This window comes from Arvicanthis niloticus, chromosome 11, assembly GCF_011762505.2.
Source record: "Arvicanthis niloticus isolate mArvNil1 chromosome 11, mArvNil1.pat.X, whole genome shotgun sequence".
Classification (NCBI taxonomy): domain Eukaryota; kingdom Metazoa; phylum Chordata; class Mammalia; order Rodentia; family Muridae; genus Arvicanthis; species Arvicanthis niloticus.
In genome coordinates this window covers 13420622-13434687 of record NC_047668.1, presented here as the reverse complement: position 1 = coordinate 13434687, position 14066 = coordinate 13420622, and the positions used below count along the sequence as shown (strand labels likewise).

The 14066-nt window shown below is 43.9% G+C and overlaps 1 pseudogene; it reads right to left on the bottom strand.

The window, feature by feature from the left end:
- Positions 1-13077: 13077 nt before the first annotated feature.
- On the bottom strand, positions 13078-13567 carry LOC117717057 (small ribosomal subunit protein uS9 pseudogene; annotated as a pseudogene).
- Positions 13568-14066: the final 499 nt, after the last annotated feature.

The window sequence follows — 14066 nt, the reverse complement described above, 5'->3', positions numbered from 1 at the left end:
GGAGACTTTACTGAAAGGTACGCTGACTAAGCTTGTTTTACTGTTGCTCTGCTGGAGGACCCGGTGTGCCGCCCTGTGCTCTGCTGAGCTGATCCTCCCGCCGGTCTTTGTAGTCCAAGTATCTATTTTGTTTTTGCATGGAATTTTGTTTTTAGTGGTTCTGGGTTTTTTGTTCTTTTTTGTTGTTTTGTTTTGTTGAGACCAGATCTCTGAATGCCCTGAAATTCATTGTATAGATCAGGTTGACCTCAAACAAAACTTAATCTTCCTGTGCCTCCTGAGTGCTGGAACTGTGTGTGTCACCACGATGTCGCTGTAACTGCTCCTACCCAGCCACCCTCGGGAAGTGGGGTTAGAAAAGAAGTCTGTTTTCTGTCTCATTAAGATGAAGGACTGAAAGCAGTAAACACAGAACTGGTTTTTTAAAATATTTATTTTTAATTGTGTGTGTTTAATACACTTGTGTGCAGATGCCCTTGGAGGCCAGAGGTCTCAGGTTCTCTAAAGGTTGGAGTTACATATGGTTGGGAGCTGCCTGACATGGTTGCTGGGAATTGAACCTGGGTCCTCTGGGATCAAAGTTTGAGATCTCAGCCACTGAGCCACTTCTCCAGCCCTGACACAGAACTGGTTTTACAGTTTAGAGATATAACATCATTAGCAAATGTTAAGGGGAAACTGCACATTTAGGATTTATTTTGGTTAATATAGTTATTAAATATATTTTTAAGATTTATTTTTACTTATGTATATACCTGTGTGACTTTATGCATATCATGTGTACAGTTCCCCTGGAACTGAGATTTCAGGTGGTTGAAAGCTATTTGATACAGGTACTGGGACTGAATCCCAAGTCCTTTATAAGAACAGTCCTTCTCTTAGGGTATTTTAACTTCTGAGCCATCTCTCCAGCTCCCTTTTGGTGTGTGTTTGTTTGTTTGTTTGTTTTAGTTTGGTTTAGACAGGGTTTCTCTATATATCCAAGGTTGTCCTCACTCTGTAGACCAGGCTGCCTTCAAACTCAGAGAGATTTACTATCCTCTGTCTCACAAGAACTGGGATTAATGGTGTGTGCCACTATGCCTAACTAAGTATATTTTTATAGGTACAGTATTAAATTTAAAACTCTTAAAAGTAGTTCCATAGGGACCTAAATCATTGATGGTTTGGAAAACAATTCAGTACATTCTGTGTCTTTATGTGCACTGAGCATTTGTTTGACTGACTGGTCAGAGTGTGCTAGATGAACAAAATACCAAATCCTTAAGCCAGGGCTGCCAGTCTGTAGCTGCTGGGCCTCTTTAGGAAGGCCATGTGAGCATGCTGCCACTAGAGGCAGGAAATGTCTCCAACTACTTCCCTCTTCGAAGCTAGATCAGAAGTAATACTTTTTTTTTTTTTTTTTTTTTTTTTTTGTTTTTCGAGACAGGGTTTCTCTGTGTAGCCCTGGCTGTCCTAGAACTCACTCTGTAAACCAGGCTGGCCTCGAACTCAGAAATCCGCCTGCCTCTGCCTCCCAAGTGCTGGGATTAAAGGTGTGCGCCACCACCGCCCAGCATACATTTTCTTAATAGGGAAGCAGTTCTTTCAGTTCAGTGGCTACCATTCTGGGATTGCTCTTTTGAATCTGTTAGGTGTTTGAAAGTGGAGCCTGGAAGGTCCATCCCCCTGAACGAGACAACATCCACGGGGCCTGGCCTGACTTCCCTGTGGGATAAGAAACTAGCCAGGAATTTTTTTTTTTCTCTAAGAAGATACTCTTTGGACATAGAAAACTATAATTAATTTGATGGAGAAATCTAAAAGGATAAGGATTAATTATTAATAGTGTAATCCTCAGAAAGACAAGTATGACATGTTTTCCCATATTTAAAAAAAATCCAGATTTTTTTTTTTTTAATGTATGTTATGGCAGGTAGAACTATAAAGTGGGGTTTTTGGCACCAGATTTCTAAAGTGAGAATATAACTGTTCCAAGATATGACTGAAAAGAAGATTTTTATTGTAGATGTGAGAGAGTACAGACAGAGGCATCTGGAAGGGTCCAGAGCAGGGGAGGAAGTAATAGACTAAACCAGGTCATGAGAGGAGAGGGAAAGGTAGGGAGAGCTCACAGAGAGGGGCCAGATGTTTAAGGAAGCCTAGAGGCAGCATGGCCGAAATGGCAAGGCTGAATAGGAATAAGAAACTGGGAAAAGAGAAGCTTGGGTTGGTGAAGTAAGGGGTGGGGGCTGGGGTGAGAGGAGCTGAGAGGACCCAGGCTGCCAGCATGGGCCCTGTAGCAGGTATCTGAGATGCTGAGAGAGCCTGGAGGCCAGCATGCACTTTGGGCGCTACTAGGGTAGTACAGTGAGCTATTTCAGACTTAGCAACAACATAATACGTCTGTAGCATATGTGACACACAAGAGAAGAGGGACTGTTGGGGGGAGCAGTCTAAAGGGACGGGAAGGGGGCAACCAGGTATGCTTACACCGCTGTAAGTGTGAAGCTACAGTTGAGAATTAAATAGGAGAGTCAGGGAGGAGAGGCCGAGCACCGCACGTCTCATCTCCCGGAATCTAGATCTAATAGTATACAACTGTTTTATACATATTGTTATGTCATGCAAACATGATATGGAAGCAAAGAAAAATACAGCGACAGGTGAGGGGGAGCAAGGAAGGAGAGCATGGCGGTGTAGCACAGTTCAATGGGACGTGAACATGCTGTCATAGAAACCATTATTATTTGTGCTGAGTGTGGTGATCCGAATGAGAATGGCCCCCATAAGCTCATATTTGAACTCTAGGTCTCTAGTTGTTGGAACTGTTTTGGGAAGGATTGGGAAGTGCAGCTTTTTTGGAGAAGGTATGTCATTGGGAGCAGGCTTTGAGGTTTCAAAACCTGTGCTCAGTCTCCCCCCATCCCCCCTCTCTCTTGCTCTCTCTTTCTCTCTCTTCTCCTCTCCCTCTTTCTCCTTCTCTATTTCCCTCTCTCTCTCTTCTCCTTCTTTCTCCCCCCTCCCCCCATCTCCCTGTCTCTCTCCTCTTTACCTTCAGATCAGGACATAAGCTCTCCGAATTGCCCTGGTGCCATGCCTGTCTAGCTGCTGCCGTGCTCCATGATGATCGTGGACTAATCCTCCGAGGCTGTACATGTGCTCGCAATTAAATGCTTTCTTTTATGCATTGCCTTGGTCATGATAGCTCTTCAAGTAATTGAAAAGTAACATAAGATATCAAGCAAAATGGAATTAAACAAACAGAAAAGCTACTACTACTACTGATGAAAGCATAAATATTTTTATTTATTTTTGGTTGCTTGAAAGGTTTGGTTTGGGGTTTGGTTTTTTGAGACAGGATTTCTCTGTAGCCCTTGCTGTCCTGGAACTTGTTTTGTAGACCAGGCTGGCCTTGAACTCACAGAGATCAGCCTATTTCTGCCTCTCACGTTCTGGGATCAAAGGTATGCACCACCATGTTGCCATGGTTTTGTCATTATTGTTGTGTGTGCACAATTGAGGGGAGACATGCTGCACTGCATTTGTGGAGATCAGAGGACAACTCTGAAGGGTTAGCTGTCCCTTCCATCTTTACATGGGATCTGAGGATCCAACTCAGGTCTCCAGGCTGTGCAGCAAGTGCCTTTTCCGACTGAGCTCACTAGCCCATAAACCTGTAGATGTGTACGAAAAAGAATAGAGAGCAAGAGAAAGGTAATTCTGTTTGTAAAGAATCATGAAGTAACTGGAGAGATAGAATTACACAGTAATTTTTACTTATCACAGTTATAAATTAGCATTCAATTCTGTAAAATATTAAGTAGTCGTTAAAACCCCTGTTCTGTGAACTAATCTGATGTAGAAAATGTAATTTTTTGAGAGGGACAGTGTCTGGCTACATAGCCCAGCTTGACCCTTAACTTGCAGTCCTTCTGCCTGTCTTCTAAGTGTTGAGATTACAAACATTTCACCACCTTGACATAATGCAGTATCATGCAGGAAACAAGATACAAAATGTACAGTGTTGGGGTGCCAGTGGGTACAGTTCAGTTGCAAAGTGTTTGCTTTCACGTGTATGAGGCATTGTGCTCAATCCCCAGCATCAGAATTCGTGGGACAAATTCTTCTGTTTGAATCCCTTTGTGTATGTCTTAGGGTTTTGTTGTTGTGAAGAGATAACATGACCAAAGCAACTCTTATAAAAAGCAAACATTTCATTGGGGCTGGCTTACAGTTTCAGAGGTTTAGTCCATTATTATCATGACAGGAAACATGGCAGCAGACATCTTGGTCTGCAGGCAGCAAGCAGAGACCGTGCCACTCTAGGTGTAGCTTGAGCACAAGAGACCTCAAAGCCCACCCTGACAGTGACATCCTTCTTCCAACAAGGCCACCCCTCCTAATAGTGCCACTCCCCATGGGCCAAGCATTCAAACACATGAGTCTACGAAGGGCATCCCTATTCAAACTACCACAGTGTAATATCGTCAGTATGGTGACGGAAACCTTTGAGTTCCACCCGTAGATCCCACCTTACAAATGTTTTGTGCAAGTCTCTGCTTCCCTTCCTTGGGGTCTTGTCTAAAGTCAGAAGAGCCTGCTCAGTCTGCAAACTATACAACCAGAAAGGGCAGGGGAATCAGGGCAATTGGAACTGATGTTCCAACCTCCTGGGGGCGTTTCTGGGATGGACTAGAGACATTCCTAGAAATCAGAGCATGTATTGATTTCTTGGAGAGTCCCACGGCTTTCATTAGACATTCAAAGTCTGTTTTCCAAGAAAAAAAAAACAGACGAATGACAATGGACTATTCATTGATTGTTTCTGGGGAAATTGAAACTGCATATTATTTAAGATACATTTCTGCATTTCGTGTTTTATTTTATTATATTCTGTATTTTTTGTTTGAGACAGGATCTTATGTAGCCCTGGCTGGTCTAGAGCTAGGTATATAGACCAGGCTAGCTTAAACTGGGGTGATCCTCTTGCCTCTCCCTCCTGAGTACAGGAATTATAGCCATGCCTCACCACATCAGCTGCATTATTTACAATTAAATTACGTTTATCTTAATGGGGTGGCGAGGATGTCCATGCCGCATCGTGCATGTGATAATTGGAGGACAACTGGCAGGAATCAGTTGTCTCCTACCATGTGGGTCTCAGGGAATGAATTCAGGTTATCAGGCTGACAACAAGCACCTTTACCCACTAAGCCTTCTTTTCAGCCCTCACCTTATATTTTAAGTAAGGAACATGTGTAAAGAAACATAAAATGGCTATGCATCGAGGTGACAATCATGAGCCAAACTGGGTATAGTAGCACATGCTTTTAGTCTCGGCACTCGAAGGCAGAAGCAAACAGAGTTCTGTGAGTCTGAGACCAGCCTGACCTATATTCCAGGTTTCAGGATAGCCATACTCACGTGGTAAGACCCTGTTTAAAACAGTGATCCATTAGAACGTGCCATTAGAAATGTTTTATGAATTTTAGAGGAAGGGCTGGAGGGATGGCTCGATGGTTAAGAGCACTTGCTGTTCTCGCAGAGGACCCAGGTCCTAAAACCTGCATGGCAGCTCACAACTATCTGTAACTCCAGTTCCAGGGATCCAACACTGTTTTCTAGCCTCAGTGGCCACTGCATGCCCATAATGCACATACATATGTCAAGCAAAACACATAGACAATGAAAGCATTCGGGGCTGGAGAGACGGCTCAGCAGTTAAAATGTTCTTCCAGAGGTAGGTCCTGAGTTCAATTCCCAGCAACCACTTGGTGGCTCACAACCATCTAGAATGGGATCCGATGCCCTCTTCTGGTGTGTCTGAAGACAGCAACAGTGTACTCACATACATGAAATAAATAAATATATCTTTTTTTTTTTAAAGAATCACTTTCCCTCCTTTTCCTTCTTCCAACTCCTCCTGACTACTGTGCATCAGGTCGAAAGCCTCTTTTTCTTTAATTATTGTTGTTACATACACATGTATATAAGTGTGTGTGTATGCCCAATATACATAGATACAACCTGTTGCATCTGTGTCAGCAATCAGCAGCTGGCTGTGTTCTTTGTCTAGGGTCGGAACTGGGTTCCATATTAACATGTCCATTTATATATCGATATTATGCAGTCATTCTAGGACAGACTTTTATGTCCTATGTTTTATGGCAGACTTCCTGATATTTTGACTCTTAAAATCTTCCCCACCTCAGAGATTTTCTTTTCTGGGTCATAGCTGCATGATCTGTGATGTATATGTATCCACTGGGGCTGGGGTCCCACAATCTGCTGATCTCCGCATTGTGTCCAGTTGTGGTTTTCTCTGATGGTCTCCGTTTGCTGCAAGGAGAAGCCTCTTTGATGAGGAGTGGTAGCTACACTTAGAAACTGTGACTCTCACCCAGACTCAGCTTAGCTTTGGCAGAGGAGCAGCAAAGCAGCAAGAACTCAGTGGAGAAAGAACTGTTGTTGTTTTGACAAATAATATTGCAAAACTGGGCAAGGTCCACAGGCAAAAACATAGATTGAGAAACAAATCTTACACCTTTCACAACATTAATTTTAAAACATACCATATACATACCTGGTGCCTGACTAGGCCAGAAGAAAATACCAGATCTCCTGGAAATGGAGCTACAGTGTGACTGCCGGGTGCTGAACCTGGTCTCCTGCAAGAGCAGCAAGTGCTAGTAATTATCAAGCCGTCTCTGCAGCACTCCAGAGAGTGAGCCCTGAACCTCACCTGGGCAGCACAATAGAGCTGGCCCTGTTGTTGTGGGTGAGGGTGAGCCAGTCCCAAGGGCAAGAGAGCAGGAAAGCTGGCCCTGCCCCTTGCTGGCTATGGGCTTTGTCACTGGATGAGCTAGCCTGGGCAGTACTGGAGAGCTTGCCCTGGTGGTTGAGTGCAGGAGAGCTAACCGACTGACTGGCTCAGCTACCACTCAGGCCCTGATCCAGGGCTTTGAGTTGATCCTCCCCAACATCTGTGAACTGCTGGAGCTCATGTAGGGACTGGTCCCACAGATCCAAAGCTGTGAGATCTCCGTGACACCGGGCAACAATAGGATATCAGAGAGGTGCCCCAGTGAGGATCCGGTACTGATGGTGTAACAGAAACCAGAAGCCTCAAACCAGACCAATGACTCATTGCAACAAATATTTGCAAGTAAAGGTATGTGGACAAAAGAGTGTACTGTGTGACACACTATGACACAGTATAGATTCCACAGAAAGATTTTTTTTTTTCTTCTGGGGGAGAGGTTGTAAGGACAGAGGGCAGGTGTGAGTGGATGGGAAGATGAGTGGGATTGGGTACATCCTGGTTTCACATTGATGTGAAATTCATAAGGAATCAATAAAAAAATTAAATAAAACAGATGTTAAGCTATCTCTTCAGCCTCAATCTATTTTATTTTTGTTTATCTCTGTGTGTTTGTGTGAGGGATGCAGCAGCCACAGAGGCCAGAAGAGGGCTTTAGCTGTTTTGGAACTGGAGCTACAGACTCCATGATCAGGCCCAATATAGGTGCTGTGAACCAAATGTGGGTCTTCTGGAAGAACAGCAAACACAACACAGAGACATCTCTCCAGTCCCCCTTTCTTATTTTTTCTGAGACAGGTTCTCACTGTACAGCCATAGCTGGCCTAGGATATCCCACGTAGACCAGACTGGCCTCAAATTTGCACCAAGTCTTTCTCTGCCTCCTGAATGCTGAGATCACAGGAATGCTACTATGACAGGCTCATTTCCATATTTTACTTATTTCTTATGTCAGGAAACCTTACAGTTTAATTCATGAATGATTAAACTGTGTGTGGGCCTGGATGCTGGCACACATGTGGACATCAAAGGACAAATTGCAAGAATTAGTTTTCTCCCTATCTAGATCCAGGAGATTGAACTAAGTTATCAAGCTCGGTAGCAGGCTCCTTTACTTTCTGAGCCATCTCTCTAGCCCTGTTAGCAGGTATTCACTGTATAATATCAGAGGTTTCATTGATATTTTTACATGTATACAATGTGCTTTCATCATATTCAATGCACATTTCTAGTTGGGGTTTTTTGACAAAGAGGTTTACTATCTAGACCACACTGGCCTCGAACTTACGATCTTCCTGCCTCTGCCTCCTGTGTGCTCTGATAACTAGGGTATGCCTCCACATTCAGCTGTCATATATATTTTTTTAAATCCAACTCCAAAAGAACAAAGAAACAAAACCTACTGAATTTAAATTAAGACCTCTGTGGAAGACAAGAAAATGAAAAGACCAACTATAGAGCAAGAAGAAATATTTGTAAAACAAATGCACTAATAGTAATAATAATAATATGCAGAAGACCTGAAGGAGACCTAAAATCCAGGCTGGCTCTATGGCCAGTTGGTAGAGTGATTGCCAGTGCATGAAGCCCTAGGTTTGCTCTCTAGAACAGCACTGCATAAAGCAGGCGTAGTGAGACACACTCGGGAACCCCAGCACCCTGGAGATGGAAGCAGGAGGACCAGAAGTTCAAAGGCATCCCTGTCATATAGTAAGTTAATGGCCACCTTGGGATACATAAGAACCCCCCAATCCCCTCCTCAAAAAGAAAGAATTCCTAAAACTCAAGAATAGAAACCAATTTAAAAATTAGCAAGGGATCTGAGCAGACAACTCACCAAAGTAAAACAATTGTCAGTTGGGGACTAGGGAGATGGCTTGGGGGTTAAAAGCACCCGCTGCTCTTCCAGAGGTGGGTGCTTAGTCCCCAACACCCACACCCTCCTCTGACCTCCTCTGCCATGAAGCATATATATATATATATATATATATATATATATATATATATATATGCAGGCAAAACACTCACACCTAAAAAAAGATAAACAGTTGACAAACACATGAAAAAAGATTTAATATTATGTCATCCAATTAAAACAACAATTAAATTACACTGATCTATTAAAATGACTAGAATTTGTTAACTTATACAAAATTCTGGAGAGGATATAGAACCACAGAAACTCGTGGGAATGGGAAGATAATTTGGCAGAGTAGAACACAACTGTGCTACACCATCCAGCTTGTGCCACAGGAACATCTGCAATAGTAGCTTTATATAACTGTGCCAGACTGGAAGAAAGCTGTTACTCAACAAGGAGAAAAAAAAAAACAAGCTGGGAACATCCACACAATGGAATATTACTGAACATGAAAATGAAGTGAGCTGCCAGGCCACGAAAAGACATACAGCAACATTAAGTGCACATGGAAAATCAGTTTGAAAGGTTACCAACGATGTTCATCCAACCATATGGCATTCTGGGAAAAGGAAAGTCTATGGAGAAAGTAAGAATCAACGGCATTCAGGGGCTTGTAATAGGTGGTTTGGAGTCGGTAAATGGGCTAGGCACAAGTTTATGGGGGTAAAGCTGTTGCTGGATACTGTAATGGAGGATAGATGACATCATGCATTTGTCAAGCCCCACAGAAGCTGGACGAGGTGGCACATGCCTGTAATCCTAGCACTCCACAGGCTAAGGCAGGAGGATTCTGAGTTTGAGGCCAGCCTAGGCTACAAACTGAGTTCCAGGCCATCATAGGCTGTATAATTAGACCTTGTATAATTTAAAAAATATATGTAGTAACAACAACAACAGCAACGACAGTAACAACAATAAGCGATAATAGCCAGAGAGATGGCTAAGCAGGTAAGGATGCTTATTACAGTCCTGACAGTCTGATTTGGTTCTGGAACTCACAAGATGAAAGGAGAGAACCAGCCTCCACAAGGTAACTGTCCTCTGATTGTCACCACACTGACTCACATTTGCTTCTACACACAAAAGTTTTCCCTTTTATTAAAAATAGATTCTGTTCTCATACAACACATTCTCCTCCTCCCAGGTTCTCCCCACCTCCCCTCCCATCTGGATTCACTCTCTTCTGTTTCTCATTAGAAAAGAGGCTTCTAAGAGATGACAAAAAAACCCCATAATAAAATAAGATACAATAAGATAAAAACAAAGGCCATCACATTGAAGTTGTGACCAACAGAAAGAAAAGAGCCCAAGAGAGGGCACACGAACCAGAGACCCACTCATTCACATGCGGGATTCTCAGGAATCCCATAAAAACCCTACACTGGAGGCCATCATAGATACTTAGAGGACTTGGTGCAGGCCGTGCAAGCCCTGTGCTTGCTCCTTCATTCTCTGTGAGTTCATATGAGCTTTGTTCAGTTGATTAGAGGGCTTTGTTCTGGGGTCCTCCGACCCCTCTGGCTCTTCTCCTGCTTCCTCTTCCACAGGGTTTCCTGATCTGAGGGGAGGGATTTGATGGACATCCCATTCAGAGCTGCCTATACAAGTGTTTTTTTGAAAGAAAAGTGAGTACCAGGGGTGCAAATCTATAATCTCTGTAGCCTCTCTCTCTCTCTCTCTGTCTCTGTCTCTCTCTGTCTTTGTCTTGTCTCTCTCTGTCTCTCTCTGTCTCTCTCTCTCTGTCTCTCTCTCTGTCTGTCTCTCTCTGTCTCTCTCTGTGTGTGTGTGTGTGTGTGTGTGTGTGTGTATGTGTGTCCATACACAACACCACTACTACCACCTCACACACACACACTTGCAATGCATGCATGAGGCTCTGGGTTCATTATCTCCAGAATGACAAAGGAGAAGGAGAAGGAGAAGAAGAAGAAGGAGGAGGAGGAGGAGGAGGAGGAGGAGGAGGAGGAGGAGGAGGAGGAGGAGGAGGAGGAAGAAGAAGAAGAAGAAGAAGAAGAAGAAGAAGAAGAAGAAGAAGAAGAGGAGGAGGAGGAGGAGGAAGAGGAGGAGGAAGAAGAGGAGGATGAAGAAGAGGAAGAGGAAGAGGAGGAGGAAGAGGAGGAGGGACATAAAAGGTAGAAGGTAAAGAGAAAGCCTGGTGTAAAGCATGGGTTGTATGGAGCTTGTTCTCCCAACATGCACAAAGTTCATCTCCAACATGGGGGTTGAGAACACTGACATTAGCTTATGACTGTGCCAACTCTGCAATGTAATATATACCAATGGGAGAGATGCATAATAACAAAAAATAGTGTGTAGGCTAATGTTTTCCAGGACTCTAAGTACAATATGGTCAGGTTTTCTGTAGGTCTAAAATTATTATAAAACAGTGTATTAATTTTAAAAGTATGTGACAGGGAAATTCTCATGACAATCCAAAATTATTCATAGTAATTATGAAATATATATAATATGTATGTTAGTGGATAAAAACATTTAAAGTATATATGTATGCATACACACACACACACATATATACATATATATATATATATATATATATATATATATATATATAGAGAGAGAGAGAGAGAGAGAGAGAGAGAGAGAGAGAATGGGGGAATGGGGGGGAGGAGGCAGAGATGGGAGTCTTACTATGCTCCAATGTACTAGAATTAGAGGCCTTGTAACATCACACCCAGTTTATGTAATTCTGGGAATCAAGTGGTGCTGAGTCCTTTCATGGCTCTAGGGATAGATCCGCCTGGGAAGGTGAAGGAATGAAGAAAAGATAGACAGACAAACATACAGATAGACACACACATACACACACAGAGCGAGCAATCTGGGGTCAGGTGGATTATGCACCTCAGTAGTCCTGCCCCCTCTTCTGTAATTTTCTCTGAGCCTTTTATGTGGGCTTGTATTACAGATGTATCAGTTAGAGTTTGGCACCCACAGTCACCTATTTTCTGCATTATGACTAGTTGCGGACCTCTAATATTCTCCAACGGTTGCGAAAGAACCTTCTTTGATGATGGGAGCTGCGTGTGTCTCTGGGCATAAGGGCAGCTATTTAGATACAGTTAGGAATTATACTAGCTTTAGGAAGTGGCAGTAGCAGGTCTTCCTCTAGGGTCTATGAGCTTACCAGCCATGGGTGGTTGGCTGGGTTTACAGTACCAGGCACGAATCCCCTCCTGTTAAGTGGGTCTTACATCCAAGTTGGTTATCCCCAGGACAGGATGCCACAATTATAAATATATAGAATGCCATCTTTCCACTATTGGGGTTGGAGAGATGGCTCAGCAGTTAAGGGCAATGGGCAAACTTTCCAGAGGACCTGGGTTTGATTCCCAGCTGTTTATAAGTCCAGTTCTAGGGGGTCTGATGCCCTTTTCCAGCTTCCATGCGTATTCATTGTGCACAAACAAACATGCAGGCAAAACGCCCATGCACATAAAAATGCCATCTGCGCCCATCCAGTCTGTCATTCACGGGCTTCACAGCTGGGTAGGGCCATGGTCCTTTCTCCCTTGGCAGCTTGCATGTCATCTTCCAATACTATGGAAGCTCACTCTCCAGAAGGAGGCTTCCAGGGCAGCTCAGCTTCTTCATTCCTTGACCTCTTGTGTCTAATGTTTTAGACAAAGTGTTTTAGGCAAAGGGGGTCTTACCTTCAAAAATAGGGTTAAACCAGAGGCTCAGCAGATGGCTTAGTGGATAAAGGTGCTTACTGCCTAGCATCGAAGAAAAAGAAAGCATAAACTTTGTTTTGTGAGCAAATAAGCCCCAAATCTCCCCAGTAAAATACCAAAAAAGGGGGTAGGTGGGTACTCTTAGCCATTTCTTCAGGGTTCCCACATCCTGTAAATAGCACAGCCAAGGACCATCTTACCATGCTGTTCACGACCTGTCCTTGAATGACTCTGCTTTTGGGTCACTGCCCTGAGCCAGGAAGTGCCACGTTGTGCACATTCATGAAGTGTCCTCCAAATTCCGGGGGCATTCATTTCCCACTATGCGGAGTACATGCACTGCCAAGAAGCACGCAGCCTCTGGGTCCCAGTGCCTCAGTTTCCTTTACCGTCCAGCTCCACAAATAGTCACTAACTGCAGGTTAGAATGACTTCAGTCCAGCCCTCGGTTACTACAACCTCGTCTTGTCTTCTCTGGAGACTCAAGGTGACATCACCATCATGTGGTGGCTTTTGGTTCTTTCTCAGATAGAGCTTCTTCCCAGATTCCTTTACTCAAGGAAGAAAAGAAGAAAGCTCACAGAGCTGGTCTCGAATGTTCTGTGTTACCACTTTTCTATACCATGTCTTTTTTTTTTTTTTTTAATCCTAGAATGTTTATTACAAAGGTAAACCCTGATCCTTGAGATGGGCTTATCCGTAGGTTTTCTGGTATCGGGCACGGGCACCAGGACCTCCAAACTTTTTGGATTCGCAGCGACGGGGGTCAGCTACAAGCAGGGTCCGATCGTATCGGATGAGGATGGCTTTGATCTCCTTCTTAGAGGCTTCATCCACATATTTTTGGTAATAAGCCACCAGGGCTTTTGAGATGGACTGTCGGACAGCATAAATTTGGGCCACATGACCGCCACCCTTCACAGGGACCCGGATATCCACACCAGCAAATCGCTCCTTGCCCAGAAGCAAAACAGGCTCCAGTAACTTGTACTGCAGCGTGCACGGCTCGATCATCTCCAGGGGACGTCCATTCACCTTGATGAGCCCGTTTCCTGGTTTGCAGCGGGCCACAGGTGTGGCTGTCTTCTTGCGTCCAAAGACCTGCATGGACTGCAGCGGACCCTTGGACCGCATTGCTACAAGTACGAACACGAGATGCTCACTACGGTGGCGCGGCCACCGGACTCTATATCATGTCTTATGAGGCTGATCAGTAAAGACTTTCAAACTGAATTGTGCTCAGTTTAAATTCAGGGCTTCTCAGCGTCTCACATGACAAGTCTAAAGGGTCTTTTAAAATTATTTATTGGTTTTAAAGATTTGTTTATTGGCATGAGTGTTTTGTCTGTGCACCCCATGTGTGCAGTGCCTGAGGAGGCCAGAAGAGGTCTAAAGATCTTCTGGAATTGGAGTTACAGATCGTTGTTAGCCTCCGTGTAGGTGCTGGTAATCAAATATGGGTTCTCTGAAAGAACAATAATGGCTCTTAACTGTGGAGCCATCTCTCCAGTCTCCTCGGGGGTTGTTTTCATAGTGTGTAAGCCAGCCTCACCCCCAATCCCACCAAAGCTGGCCCATAAGACCAGAAGGAGAAGGACACTGCTGCTCTGCACATGTGTGTTTTTAGAGAGCTCCCCAGTCGAGTCTG